The sequence below is a fragment of the Crocodylus porosus genome, unplaced genomic scaffold, assembly GCF_001723895.1.
Source record: "Crocodylus porosus isolate Cpor-Errol unplaced genomic scaffold, CroPor_comp1, whole genome shotgun sequence".
Lineage (NCBI taxonomy): Eukaryota > Metazoa > Chordata > Crocodylia > Crocodylidae > Crocodylus > Crocodylus porosus.
In genome coordinates, this window is record NW_017728929.1 from 6,767,644 (window position 1) to 6,780,276 (window position 12,633).

The 12,633-nt window shown below is 43.0% G+C and overlaps 1 long non-coding RNA gene across 1 annotated transcript in view; it reads left to right on the forward strand.

The window, feature by feature from the left end:
* The first annotated feature begins 2,905 nt into the window (after positions 1-2,905).
* Positions 2,906-12,633, forward strand: part of LOC109315325 — a 61,182-nt gene continuing 51,454 nt past the window's right edge. Inside the window, exons 1-2 of the long non-coding RNA XR_002102478.1 lie at positions 2,906-3,027; positions 6,810-6,938. This is a non-coding gene — a long non-coding RNA (uncharacterized LOC109315325). The remainder of the gene's footprint in view (positions 3,028-6,809; positions 6,939-12,633) is intronic.

Below are 12,633 nucleotides of genomic sequence, written 5' to 3' on the forward strand. Positions count from 1 at the left end.
GTTTAGGGCCCTGCCTAGCTGAGTGACCTAGAGAGGGTAATGGTGTTTTGTTAGGTGATGGGGTCCCTGCTTGGGTTGTTATTTCTTCTTTGGGCACAGCTGCTGTGCCGTAGTTGAGTTCTGTTTTTTCCATGCCACTGAGATTCTTGTTGTTACCCTGTGTCTTTATTGTTGCATTCAAAGAGGATTATAAGATGCCCTGTATTTGTATTTATGGTATTGGTTATTTTATGCATATGTGTTCTATTTGATGTAACCTTAATGCATATGTTTAGGTATTATCCTGTCATTGTCAGGTATTCCTGTCATTGGTGTAACCTTATTGTGTATGTTTAATTATTGACCCATCACTATCTATTATTCTTGTTATTGGTCTGTTGATTAATCTCCATTTTCTTCATTGAGTGCCCCCTTCCCCTGTGGCCTGGAGGGCCCTGACAAGGGGCAGTGGCTGCAGGCTAACCCAAAAGCCACCGGATACTAGGCCTATGCTTGAGTTCAGGGTTAATTAGAGCTTTTGTTTGGGTGAATTCATATCTGTTAATAGCATTTATATATGTGTGTGTGTGTATGCATATGTGTATGTATATGTATGCATATGCATGTAGGTTTATGGCTCTAAGTCATCTATTACTGAGTAACATTAAACCTGTACATAGTAACGAATCACTGTGACTCCTGGTTTGCTCTGCTCTGCTCTGAAGAGAAGGAGGTGAGCTGGCCTACAGCTAGGTAGCCATGCTGCCGCTAACATCCCTTCCATTTGAAACGTGGGTACCTTCCACGTACCACCCCGGTTATATCTTAATGGCTACCACACTGCCTATCCAACTTGTGGGCTCTATGATTTTAACAATGATGCCCTCTTATTCCAAGTGCATTATGGCCACCATAGCTTCCATCCTCTTTTTAATGCAACGCATGCTTTGCAAGTTAGCCATTTCTCTTTTACCAGTGTATCTGTTTCTAGGTGTAACATGCTTGAGAAACATCCCTGTCTTTTAGAAGCTTATTAGCAATCTATTAGTAGGGCTGTGCGAAACGGCACCATTTTGTTTCGACTTGTATTTCGCTGTTTCAATGGAACAGTGTTTTGTTTTGAATTTCATTTTGATTCAAAACCGCTGTTCCATTTTGTTTTTTCAAAACAGTTTAGCTGTTTAGAAGCTGATTAAAAGTTTTGCCCGTAGGCTGTAATGGGGAAGCTCAAAACAGCTTATATCTTTGACATTTCTGGCCTGATTTGGATGAACCTTGCAGGAATGGTAACCCCATCTGAGGGCACAATGTCTGCCAAGTGTCAAGCAGGTAGGTGTAGGGGTTTCAGAGAAACTACACCTCAGGGTCTTGAAAGCAAAACTCGTGTCACACATAAGTGTTAAGTCACAGCAGAGTCAAAACTGTAGGCATGCTAGCCCCTGATGAGGCCACAAAGCCTGCCAAGTTTCAAGTAGATAGGTGCAGCGGTTTGGGGGAAACTACACTTCAAGCTGCGGACAAACAAAACTCGTGACATGGGTGACCCTGTGTGTGTTAAGGCGCAGCAGGGTGAAAGCTGCAGGAATGGTGGCCCCTGCTGAGGACACAAAGCCTGCCAGATGTTGAGGAGGTAGGTGCAGGGCTTCTGGGTTTTGGGGCCCTGTACCTCTGGCTGCTGACAGGCAAAACTTGTGACATGGCTGCTTGTGGGACTGACTGTGTCTGTCTTAGGGCGCAGGGGGGTGAAAACTGCAGACCTGCTAGGCCCTGCTGCAGCCACAAAGCCTGCCAGCTGTCAAGGAGATCAGTGCAGGGGGATCCTGCATTCTGGGGCCCTGCATTTCTAGCTGCTGACAGGCAACACTCATGACATGGGTGTGTATGTTAAGGTGGGCCCTCACTCAACTGACACCAAGGCAGAAAGCAGGGCGATTCAAACAATGCTGCCTTCTTTGCAGCTTTTCCATCCCTCCCCCAGCACGCTGGGATTGGAAGAGACCTCAGGGAAGGGTGACAGTCCCTGGCCAGCTACACATGTCAGTAATGAGAACGGTTTTTTCCCTCGCCCCCTTCCCCCTCCCACTCCTTACTTTAGTTTCTATTTCCCCGCAGGCGAGCCTATCTTGAGCTTTGAAACTCAAAACATTTCGAAAATTTCAAAACATTTCGACCTGCCTTATTTCATTTTGAGGCTGTTTCAAAGCTCTCTGTTTCATTTTGATTTCACTGTTTCGAGTTCAAAATGGGTCAAAACAGTGTCAAAACAAAACTGCTAGTGAAATTTTGCACAGCCCTATTAGTAGGTTCAGCATAGGGATGCCAAAGTGAACTGTCTGCTTTGGAAATTTGTTTTTCATAGAATCATAGAAAAAAAGGTTGGAAGGGACCTTGGAAGGTCATCTCTGTCCAACCCCCTGTTCAAAGCAGGATCAGCCCCAATTAGATCATCCCAGCTAAGGCTTGGTCTAGCCAGGTCTTCAAAAGGTCTCCAAGGATGGAGAGTCCACAACTCTCTAGGTAACCTCTTCCAGTGTTTTATTAGTGAGAAAGTTTTTCCTAATAGCTATCCTCAACTTCCTTTGCTGCAACTTAAGTCTATTGCTCCTTGTTCTGTCATCTGCCATCACTGAAGACCGTTCAGCTCCATCCTCTTTGGAACCACCATGCAGGGAGTTGTAAGCAGCTATTGAATTTCCCCCTTGGTCTCTTCCTCTCCAGAATAAATAAGCCCACTTCTCACAGCCTCTCCTCACAAGTCATGTGCCCCAGCCCCTGAACCATTTCTGTTGAGCTCCACTGGACACTTTCCAATTTGCCCATATCCTTTCTGTAGTGGGGGGCCCAAAACTGGACACGGTACTCCAGATGTGGCTTCACCAGATCACTTCCCTCGATCTACTGGCAAAGATTATACCAATGCAGGTCCTCCCTCCTTCCCTTCTTAAAGATGAGCGTAACATTGGCCCTCTTCCAGTCCTGACGGACCTCTTTGGAGCACCATGAGTTGATTCTTTGAAGACCTGCTCCATGATTTTTCCGGGGACTGAGGTGAGGCTGACCAGTCTGTAGTTCCCTAAATCCTTCCTTCTTCCCTTTTTTAAGGATTGGCACTATATTTGGCCTTTTCCAATCATATGGGACCTCCCTCGATCACCATGAGTTTTCAAAGATGATGGTCAGTAGCTCTGCAATTACATTGGGGAACTCCCTCAGCTCCCTTGGATGTACTGCATCCAGCCCCATGGACTTGTATATGTACAGCTTTTCTAATTTGTCCCTAATCTGTTCTTTTGCTGCTGTTGACTGTTCACCTTCTCCCCAAACTGGGCTGCCCAGTGCAGCAGTGTGGGAGCTGCCCTTGCCTGTGAAGACTGAGGTGAAGAAGGCATTCTGTACTTCAGCCTTTTCCTCAACACCTGCATTAGGTTGCCTCTCCCACTGAGTAAGGGCTTTCCTTGATCTGTCTCTTGTTGCTGACATACTTGTAGCACCCTTTCTTGTTACCCTTCATGTCCCTTGCTAGCTGCACCTCCAATTGTGCTTTGGCCTTCCTGACTTCATCCCTGCATGCCTGAACAATGCTTTTATATTCTTCCCTAGTTATTTGTCCAATTTTCCATTTCTTATAAGCTTCATTTTTGTGATTTAGTGTACCAAAGAGTTCCCTGCTAAGCCAAGCTGGTCTCCTGTTATACTTGCTAGTTTTCCTGCACATTGGAATGATTTGTTCCTGCACTTTCAGCAAGGCTTCTTTAAAAATACAGCCAGCTCTTCTGGACTCCTCTCCCCCTTAGACTGGCTTCCCATGGGATCCTGCCCATGAGTTCCCTAAGTGAGTCGAAGTCTGTTCTTCTGAAACCCAGGATCCTTACTCTGCTGCTCTCTATGCTTCCTTTCCTCAGGATCCTGAACTCAGTCATATTGTGGTTTTGCTTATGTGTCTGTTATACAGATAATTTTTTCCAGGTTTAGCATCCCTAGGTTTATGAGTTACTTGGCTTCAGCTGAATGGGTTGCTTCTGAGTTGTCTGCATTACCTGAAAGTTTGCACTGTACATTTTTTATAGCTTGCAATTTACACTGACCTTGGTGGTATTTTAATTTTATCATATAATTTCAATGCAATATTACTTGGTGGAAAGTTTCTATAGCTGAGGAAGTCACTGTAGCCTATCACATTAACTGATGTCCTGTTCAACATTCAGTTGCCTATTGGTTTGCTTGATGCTGCTTTGTCTGCATCTGGAGGTAACCTGAGCTCTACAAACCATTTGATCTGAATGGTTTGTTCTGCATTGCTATATGTATACAGTATCTCATTGTCTTCTTAATCATGGCTCGCTTTCTTGCTGTGATGAATGTTTTTGCAAGCTTTGTTATACTCTGTCCTGCCACAATTATTACATATGGCCCTGATTTGTGCAACATTTTCCATTGTTTATTTATCATGCTTATGATAGTAATGCCTGCAGGACCAACATGAATGGGTCCCCATGGAGCTAGGCTGTGTATTTCACAGAGGACAAGATGTCTCTACTACAAGGAACTTGCAATATAAATAGACAAGACCAGGCACAGGGTGGAGGGAAGGGCTGAACAGACAAGAAGAGTATACAGTTGGGATGGGGATAGTAGTTCTGGGATACTGAGGGGGCATGGGGAGGGGCATCGAGAATGTTTTTGTGGAGCAGAGATGTAACTTGAAGTGTTAGTGCCCTGAGTGTGGTGTGCATATGAATACAGGCTGGAGTGGTGGCACTAAGCATGATGGCACTGCATGGTGGCACAGGCTGCATGGTGGTACTAAGCATGATGGTGGAACCATACTTAGGATGGTGGTACCTACAGGCCAGACAAGGATAGGTCCCCATTCTCTCATTCCCTCTCTGCTGGAACATGGAGCTGGTGCCCACCTTGCCCACCCCATGCATAGACTGTGGGGGCAGATAGAGAGGAGGAAAGAGCACATAATCAAAATGCAGGGGGTGAGGGTTCAGCCCAGACATAAATAGCCAGGCCTGTGGTAGGCCACTAGGAGCAACCTTGGGGTCAGCAGAGTGGGGGTACAGGTTACTGGAGCTGAGAGGGGAGATCCAAAAGACAGAGTCTGAAACGTAAACTGAGGTCAGGAGCCAGAGAACCAAGATCAGAGTCAAGGAAGTCAAGCTGAGTTGGGATGCTGGGAAACCAGAGAGAGCAGAGCCAGTGCCGGTTCAGGGACTATCAAAGATCAGGGTCAGGGAAAGACAAAGCTGAGACAAGAGCCAGGAGAAAGCAGTGAACATGAGGCTGAAGACACATGCCTGCCTTCCTCCTCCCCCCTGCAAGCCCTTCCCCACTCCTTCCCTCACTGTGGAGGCCTCAGTCTGCCCCCTTCCCAGTCCCTATACCTTCTCCCCACCATTGATTTACCTGCAGGGAGCTGCTCTTCATGCTTCCTGGCTGTTTCCTGGCCACGTGCAGGTGTGTGGGTGTGCGCATGCATGCAGTGCCCCTTGCATCCCCCTCCTGGGAGCCCTTGCAGGCTGGAATGCTGCCAGTCTGCAAGGGGCAACCCACTGTTTCCAGATCCCTGTAAATGCTGCAAATCTGTTACAAATGCTGTCCTGGAGTTATGCAGCCCAGGACCAGGACTTGAGGTTCTCCTTATGGGACTGTCTCACCCAACTAGGGACGGGTGGTCGCTCTAGATGCAGAGAACCAGGTTAGTTAGCCAGGGATCAGGGGCAGGTGTGATGACTCACATGCTTGGCCCAGACAGGTGTGCTTGATAAAAGGTCCAGACAGAGAAAGTTCAATCAACACTGTTCCAAATTATTTCTGAAACCCAGCTCCGGCCTTTCCTGCATATGCTCTGGTTAGCTGGAGTCTCTGGTTATCTGTTATTATCAGGACATTTTCCAAAGCCATTTAGAGTTGAGGAGTGGAGGCATTACCTGGGCCCTCATGTTCCCTTAGCTGAGGGGGTCTCCCTGCATCAATCTGGGTCCTGAGGTTATTGGGAGGTGTGACCACAGTTGCGCTCCAATTTACACTTTCCCCATTTCAGCAGTTTCCTATCTGACTGCTTCTGCATGTGTTCATTATATTTTCTCTCTCTCCACAGTACCAGAAATTTCCCTTTTCAGCTAGTTTCATCTCCACTGATTCATATACGTCCATATTTTGCACAAATTTGGGGTGTTTTTCCTGCTGTTTTTAGGTTTTCTCTTTGGCATTTGGTGAAACATCTGGATATGCTCTACTCACGCTCTGCCTCCAGACACAAACCTGGGTTTTCACCTACCTACAAGCCATGGTGGAGATAGCATGGGCTGGCTGAAGATTTCTGCTTGATAATGTTGTTCCTAGTACACCTTGCAAATTAGTACATCTTTTTTGATCATTGTGTAAGTCAGTCATTCTTCATAGTTTAGCAACACAAGGGTCCATTGTTATGCCAAATTCATAACTGTGAATGTTGAAAAGATACCATTTGTAGTTGATATTTTTGTTGGCTGAAAACGCTTTCTTGGTGCCTTCCTAAGGTTTTACGCGCATCATTCCTGTGTGCGCTACTGACATGTCCAGATGGAGCTGGACCCCACGGCAACCATTTCCCACTACAGCTAACAGCATAGCTACTTTCATTTGGTTTTTATTTGTATGCAACCATCTTGCAATTTCATAATTTTCCCATTGTGATTTAAAGAATGTCCACTTGCTAAACACATCCCCTTTCATGTCCATCTGTTTGGGAGAAGGAATTTGGTAAGTTGCCCTAATTATAATTTTCTCTTTTGTTTTTTGTGTTTCTTGAGTTTCTTCGCTCTGCTTTCCTGTATATGCAGGAGCCAACTTGCTTCTGACACCATATCCAGTGTTCAGGGACAAAAGAAAAGAATGCCAAAGCAGTGCAACATTCTGACTTTATCCTTCCTCCACACATGCTGGTTTCCCTTATCGAGTGCTTCCCAGGGGTAGAGCTCTCCAACTTTCTAGCCATAACCCTATATACTCCCAGACTGTAATGCCCCCTATTGGGAAGCTTGCTATTGTAACCATCTGTAAAACAAAATGCAGTATTGATCTTTCTTCCACACTCTAGCAAAGAGTACATTTTGAAAGTCTTCCTCTCAGAGCAGTTTGTTTTTATTCTGCATTTATCAAGGCTAGCCATAATCTGAAATAGCAAAGCAAGCCTTTAAAAGGAGGCCAATGTCAATAAAATAAAGAGAAAGAAGTGGTTGGATATGCCATATTTATTTATTTTTTATAAAGGAAAACTTAGAGACAAATAATTTCAAATTACTGGTGTGCCTTCAAGGTAGAAAAATCAACTGGATGTAGTGCCTCATTATAATTCAGAGAATCATGCTGGCAATGTCCTAGTATATGCCTTTTTGAAACATATAAGCAGGTGTTCATTTTCTAAAGAGATAGTGCAGCATAGTGGATATAGTATTGGCTTGGGAATTACATAACCTGTGTAATATTATTTCTTTTGCTTTTGTTCTGTGATGTGACATTGGTCATGTTGCTTCACCCCTTACGTGCCCCTGCTTTCCCATTCAGGTAGTGAAGTATCAATTCTGAATTCCTTTCTGTGTTTTGAGGATGTGCAGATGAAAAGCACTTTGCAGGACCTAAATATTGTTGTATTATCTTATTCTAAAGCAGCTCTTTTGCCATTGTCATCATGATGATTTCCAACATCATTCAGTGGTGCATTAAATGATGCAGAAAGCATCTGTCACATGTAGTTTGTTTGTTTGCTCCCCGTCTCATGACATGAGGTACTGTGTGGGCAGTGCTGTTTTGTTTTTATTGAGGTTTTTGTTTTTTTAAATACATTATGTGTCCACAGTGTGTTTATATTATTGAAAACAAGGCTGAAGAAACACGTCTTGCTTGTAGCTGTTCTTAGTCACTGTGGGAGTTCGCTGCACAGTTTTGGACTGGTCCCTAGGAAAATCTGGTATGCTTAAGCTGAGGAATCTACACAAATCATGTTCGAATCAAACGCATTTTTGGAAAATTCTCCAGGATATTTCATCACTCAGAGCACAAGATCATGCATCTTGAGATGATTACTCAAGCTTCCAGATGCTCAGCATGACAGTCTAGACAACTTAGTTGAAGAAGAGGAGTGAAGAAAGCAGTCGGAGTGGTGTAGACAAGAAAGCCCCTCTAATGGATGGTTTTCAGGCAGAGTTTTATTCAAGATATCCATACTCTTCTGTTCCTAATACTCCAGAAATACTAGAATGATTCTCAGATGCCTGTGTAGTGTATAAGCAACCCTGACAGAATTTGGCCCTGAAGCTCTTTCTAAAACCAGGACTGAGTCTGAAATCTTACTGGCTCTAGAGGGTGATAAGACCCCCCTTGCAGCAGTGTTGTTCTAATACTTCATCACTACATTATGGTTGGTGTCCCGCAGCCACATTGGATGGGTTCTATTCAGACATATTATTTGAGAGCAGTGATGACAGGATCTTATTCAAGCGGAGGTGGAAATGTAGGATTTCTCATACATGTAAGCATCCCAATCAAGTTGTGTTTTCCAAAGGAAGAAACCCTGGTACGTCCTGTAGGGACCCTATTCTGGTTCCTGTGTCACAGATGTTAAGCTGTAGTAACTCTGTTGTCCTTAATGCATTTATCCTGGGTATAAGTGTACACCGAATTTGACCTGAGGTATTTAATGCACTACATAGCGCCCAGTAAGGTAGGATAACAGGTGTTCTTTTTTTCATATAAGACTTTAAGTCAGGGTTTGACTGTGTTGAGTGAACCTAAGCTTTTTTTCAGTTCGTCCTGCAACTCACGGCTAAGTAGGTTGATGAGGTCTCCTGCAACCTTAATTTGCTACAAATAAATAGGGATCAATCAATACAGCAGTAACAAGACCCAATTCTTGCTAATTTGATTCATATTTAATAGGACTTAACTCTAAAATGGATCTTACTGATATTTATAGAGCAATCTACTGGGAAAGATACTATTCAGTGCAAACCCATGTGGGAGCAGTGGCCCCAAGGACAGATGAGCAATCCTTTAAAAGAAAAGAATTGTTTATATAATTTATGACTGATGCTAAGAGATCTTCCAAGAATTATTTATGAGAACTAGAAAATGCATTGGGAGAAACACTAGAATGGCCCACTTCCAGTTATCTCCTAAGCTAAGTTTGGTGCTTAGTTTTAAATTGGAGTTTCTTCCCTTTGGAGAAATGAAAGATACATTCTTCATACAGGGTGGATTTTACTTTTGGTTAAAAGAAAGTCTCTTATTTTGAGTGTATTTGGGAAAAGGAGGTGGCTACTGACTGTGTGGCAGCTTTCAAAACTGAATCAAAATAATCTTGCCGAGAACAGAAAATTACTTCTCTAATAAGCCTTTTGCTAATCCACCATATTAGTTAAAGAACCTTTGAGAAGATGATTTGGATAATCTGGAGAATCATTTTCAATATGAATCTATTCTATGATGTTGTTTAGGGCATGAACAAAGGTCCATCACCCCTGCCTCTCACAAGCCATTTCCTGATGCTGCTAAATCCCATGAATTTCTCATCTGTGAATTCTGTTCGGAGCACATGATCAGTTTAGCTACTTTTGGGTGTACTACCCATTGCCCTATGGCACACTTACCCTGGAAATCCATGGACTCATAGAGGTGACAAATTTATCCAAAAGCTATGGGCTGGTACTGATGGGAGACTTCAATTTTCCAGACATCTGCTGGAAGAACAATGCAGCCAAACATAAAATGTTGAGTCAGTTCCTAATCTGTGTAAAAGATAAGTTTCTGTTCCAGAAGGTTAAGGATACAACTAAGGTATCATCTATTTTGGATCTTGTTTTGACCAATAGGGAAGAACTGGTAGAGGCTGTGATGGTGAAGAGCAATTTGGAATAAGTAATTACTATATGATAGAATTTCACATCCTGAAACAGGGAAACCATAAAGTCAGCAAATCTAGGATGCTAGATTTCAAAAAGGCAGATTTCACTTGACTCAAGGAACTAACAGACATGGTGCCATGGGAAGATAGACTGAGGGATAAACACACCTAGGAGAGCTGGGAGCTTCTGAAAGGCTGAAAAGCCTAACAAGCAATTGTTCTGACACAATGAAAGCACAATAAAAATGGTAAGAGTCTAATGTGTCTGCACAAGGACCTTCTAGGATGCCTCAAATGCAAAAGGAAAGCATCCAGGCAATGAAAAACCAGGCAGGCCACCAAGGTCAATCAGGCAGGTCACCAGGAAATATATTGTAAGAACCTGCAAAGACAAAATCAGTTAGGCAAAGATAAAGAACAAGCTGCTTGTGGCAAAGGAGACTGAAGACAACAAGAAGAGGTTCTGTAAGTACATTGGCCAGGAAAGAAAGATCAAGAAAGCCATGAGTCCACTGCTAAATTGCCAGGGGGAACTGTTAACAGAATATAAAAGGAAAGCATAGCTACTCAACAGCTACTTTGCCTCAGTCTTCATAAAAAACATTAAGCTGTAGCCAGACACCTGAAAAGGATTATTTGGATAAGGAAGGGGAGAAGCTGAGGCATGAAATAACAAGAGAGACAGTCAGAGAGCTTTTGATGTGACTGAATGAACTCAAGTCAGCAAGACCAGATGAACGCATGACCCAGAAGTTTGCCTTCTGTACTTTATAACTTGGTTGAAAACTCTGATAAATATCCGCCTTTAATGTCTGGCTTTTGCTTGGGTTGTACACTGCTGATGATATTCGTAAGTCTGGCTGTATTTCTGGTGGACTTCCAGCCTTTGCATCCATGTATTAAGGTAGACAAAATATCTGAATTCAGAATTTACCCAAATTCTGGAGAATTGTGGACCCAATTTTGTTTAAGATGATAAATGTGGCTTCACATTTGTCAACCACCTTGTCAATATGTAATGTTGTTTTCTTCTGGACCTTCCCATTGGCTCACTCATAATTGCCAAGAGATACGCATTGACCCACATTCTAAAGTAATGCTCAAGTTATGGGACACTGTGGTTATCTCGTTTTTCTGGATAGTATTTCAGTCTTTCCTTGCATATTGATTGAGCCATACTTTAGATGACCTATACCATCATCAAAATCTAAATCAAATCTACTGCTGCTGAGCTATGTGATACTTGTGTCCATCCATGTTATTTTTCTCTTAATGAAGTCAGTGACAACGATAAACAAGAAAGGTTAGAGAATAAATCCTCATTTAACCTACCATACTACCCTATTTATCCAAATTTATAAACTTTAAATGTACAAGCTTCACATTGACATAAAAGCTTGCAGACATCCATTCTTTTGCTAATATAGCATAATATATCAAGGTACTCCAGGATGAATTGCAGTCAAATGCTTTCTTGAAATATATGAAATTTATAAGCGATTACTTTTTGTTATTTGCTGCTCTAATTCAATACAAATCTGGTTGAAATGTGATCTTCCAGGTCAAAAGAGAGTCTGCTCTTCCTTCGCCTTTGCTTCAACTGCTTCTGCATTCTGTTTGAAATGGTACTGCCTGTCAGTAAAAAGCATGTAAGATCTTGCCAATTATTGCAGTCAATTAAATAACTTCTCTTGGCAGTTTGACTACAATGCCATTATTTTCATTGTTCTGGAAAAAAATTTCTGGCCCCATCCTTTATTGAAAAATTTGATTTTTTTTTTTTATCCTTAGTCTCATCAGAATAAGCTTTCAATATTTCCCTGGTGATTTGGTCTCCATCTGTAGCTTTCCAAGGTTTTAAAATTTTATTGTGGTAACTTTTTTCACATCTTCATTTGTAATGTGATATGCAGCAATGTCTAGCTTGGGATGTTTCGCTTCTCAGCCAAAGCCAGTATGTGACACTTGCCTGTGCAGCACCTCTTGAAAATGTTCTGGCCATTACGCTCTTTGTTTTTTTTCTGTTGGTAAGATCTTTCTTTATTTACCCTTAACAGGGCACTCCAGCAATTGTAAACGTACTGGTTAGAATCTTATGGAGTTGATAAAGTGTTTTGCAATCACCACTTTCAGTGACCACTTCAACTTCTTTGGTGACCTTATCCAGGCATTTTCTTTTGTCTTTTCTTGTACTTTTAAAAAAATGCTTTGTCCTTTGTTTCATACACATTTTGGCTCCTGGTTTTTTGGGAAGTTTTTTGGGGGGAGTGGGAGTGAAAGTTTGATCTGGTTTCCTTTCTTTATTACATACACTTCTCCCACTTCTCACTTGTCCTATGGGGCTTCAGCACAGAAAGAATCATGACATGTTGATGTTGACTTCTGATGGTGCATCTAGTGCTTATTAGGGTTGTATGAAGCTTTGGGTGCTTATTCGACTTGGAGGAGATCTGGCCTGATTCGGTAGCCAAAACTCTGAATCCAAATCAAATCGGGAGACCAGTTAAAAGGTCTGAATTGATTTGAAGCTCTCTGCTGCTGCAGGGAACTGGATCCAGTGTCTCTGCTGCTAAGCAGGGGGTGTGGAAGGGAAGTTGGAGGTGGGGAAGGGATAATGGGGTGACCCCTGCCAGGCCCCATCTCCTGCCTGCTCCCTGAGTGCCCCCTGAGCCTGCCTCCTGTCCCAGTGCCCTCATGGCTGCCCCACCCCACCCCGCCCCAGCTTCTGGCTCTTTAAAAAGACCCTCGCTGCCCCCCACTGCCCC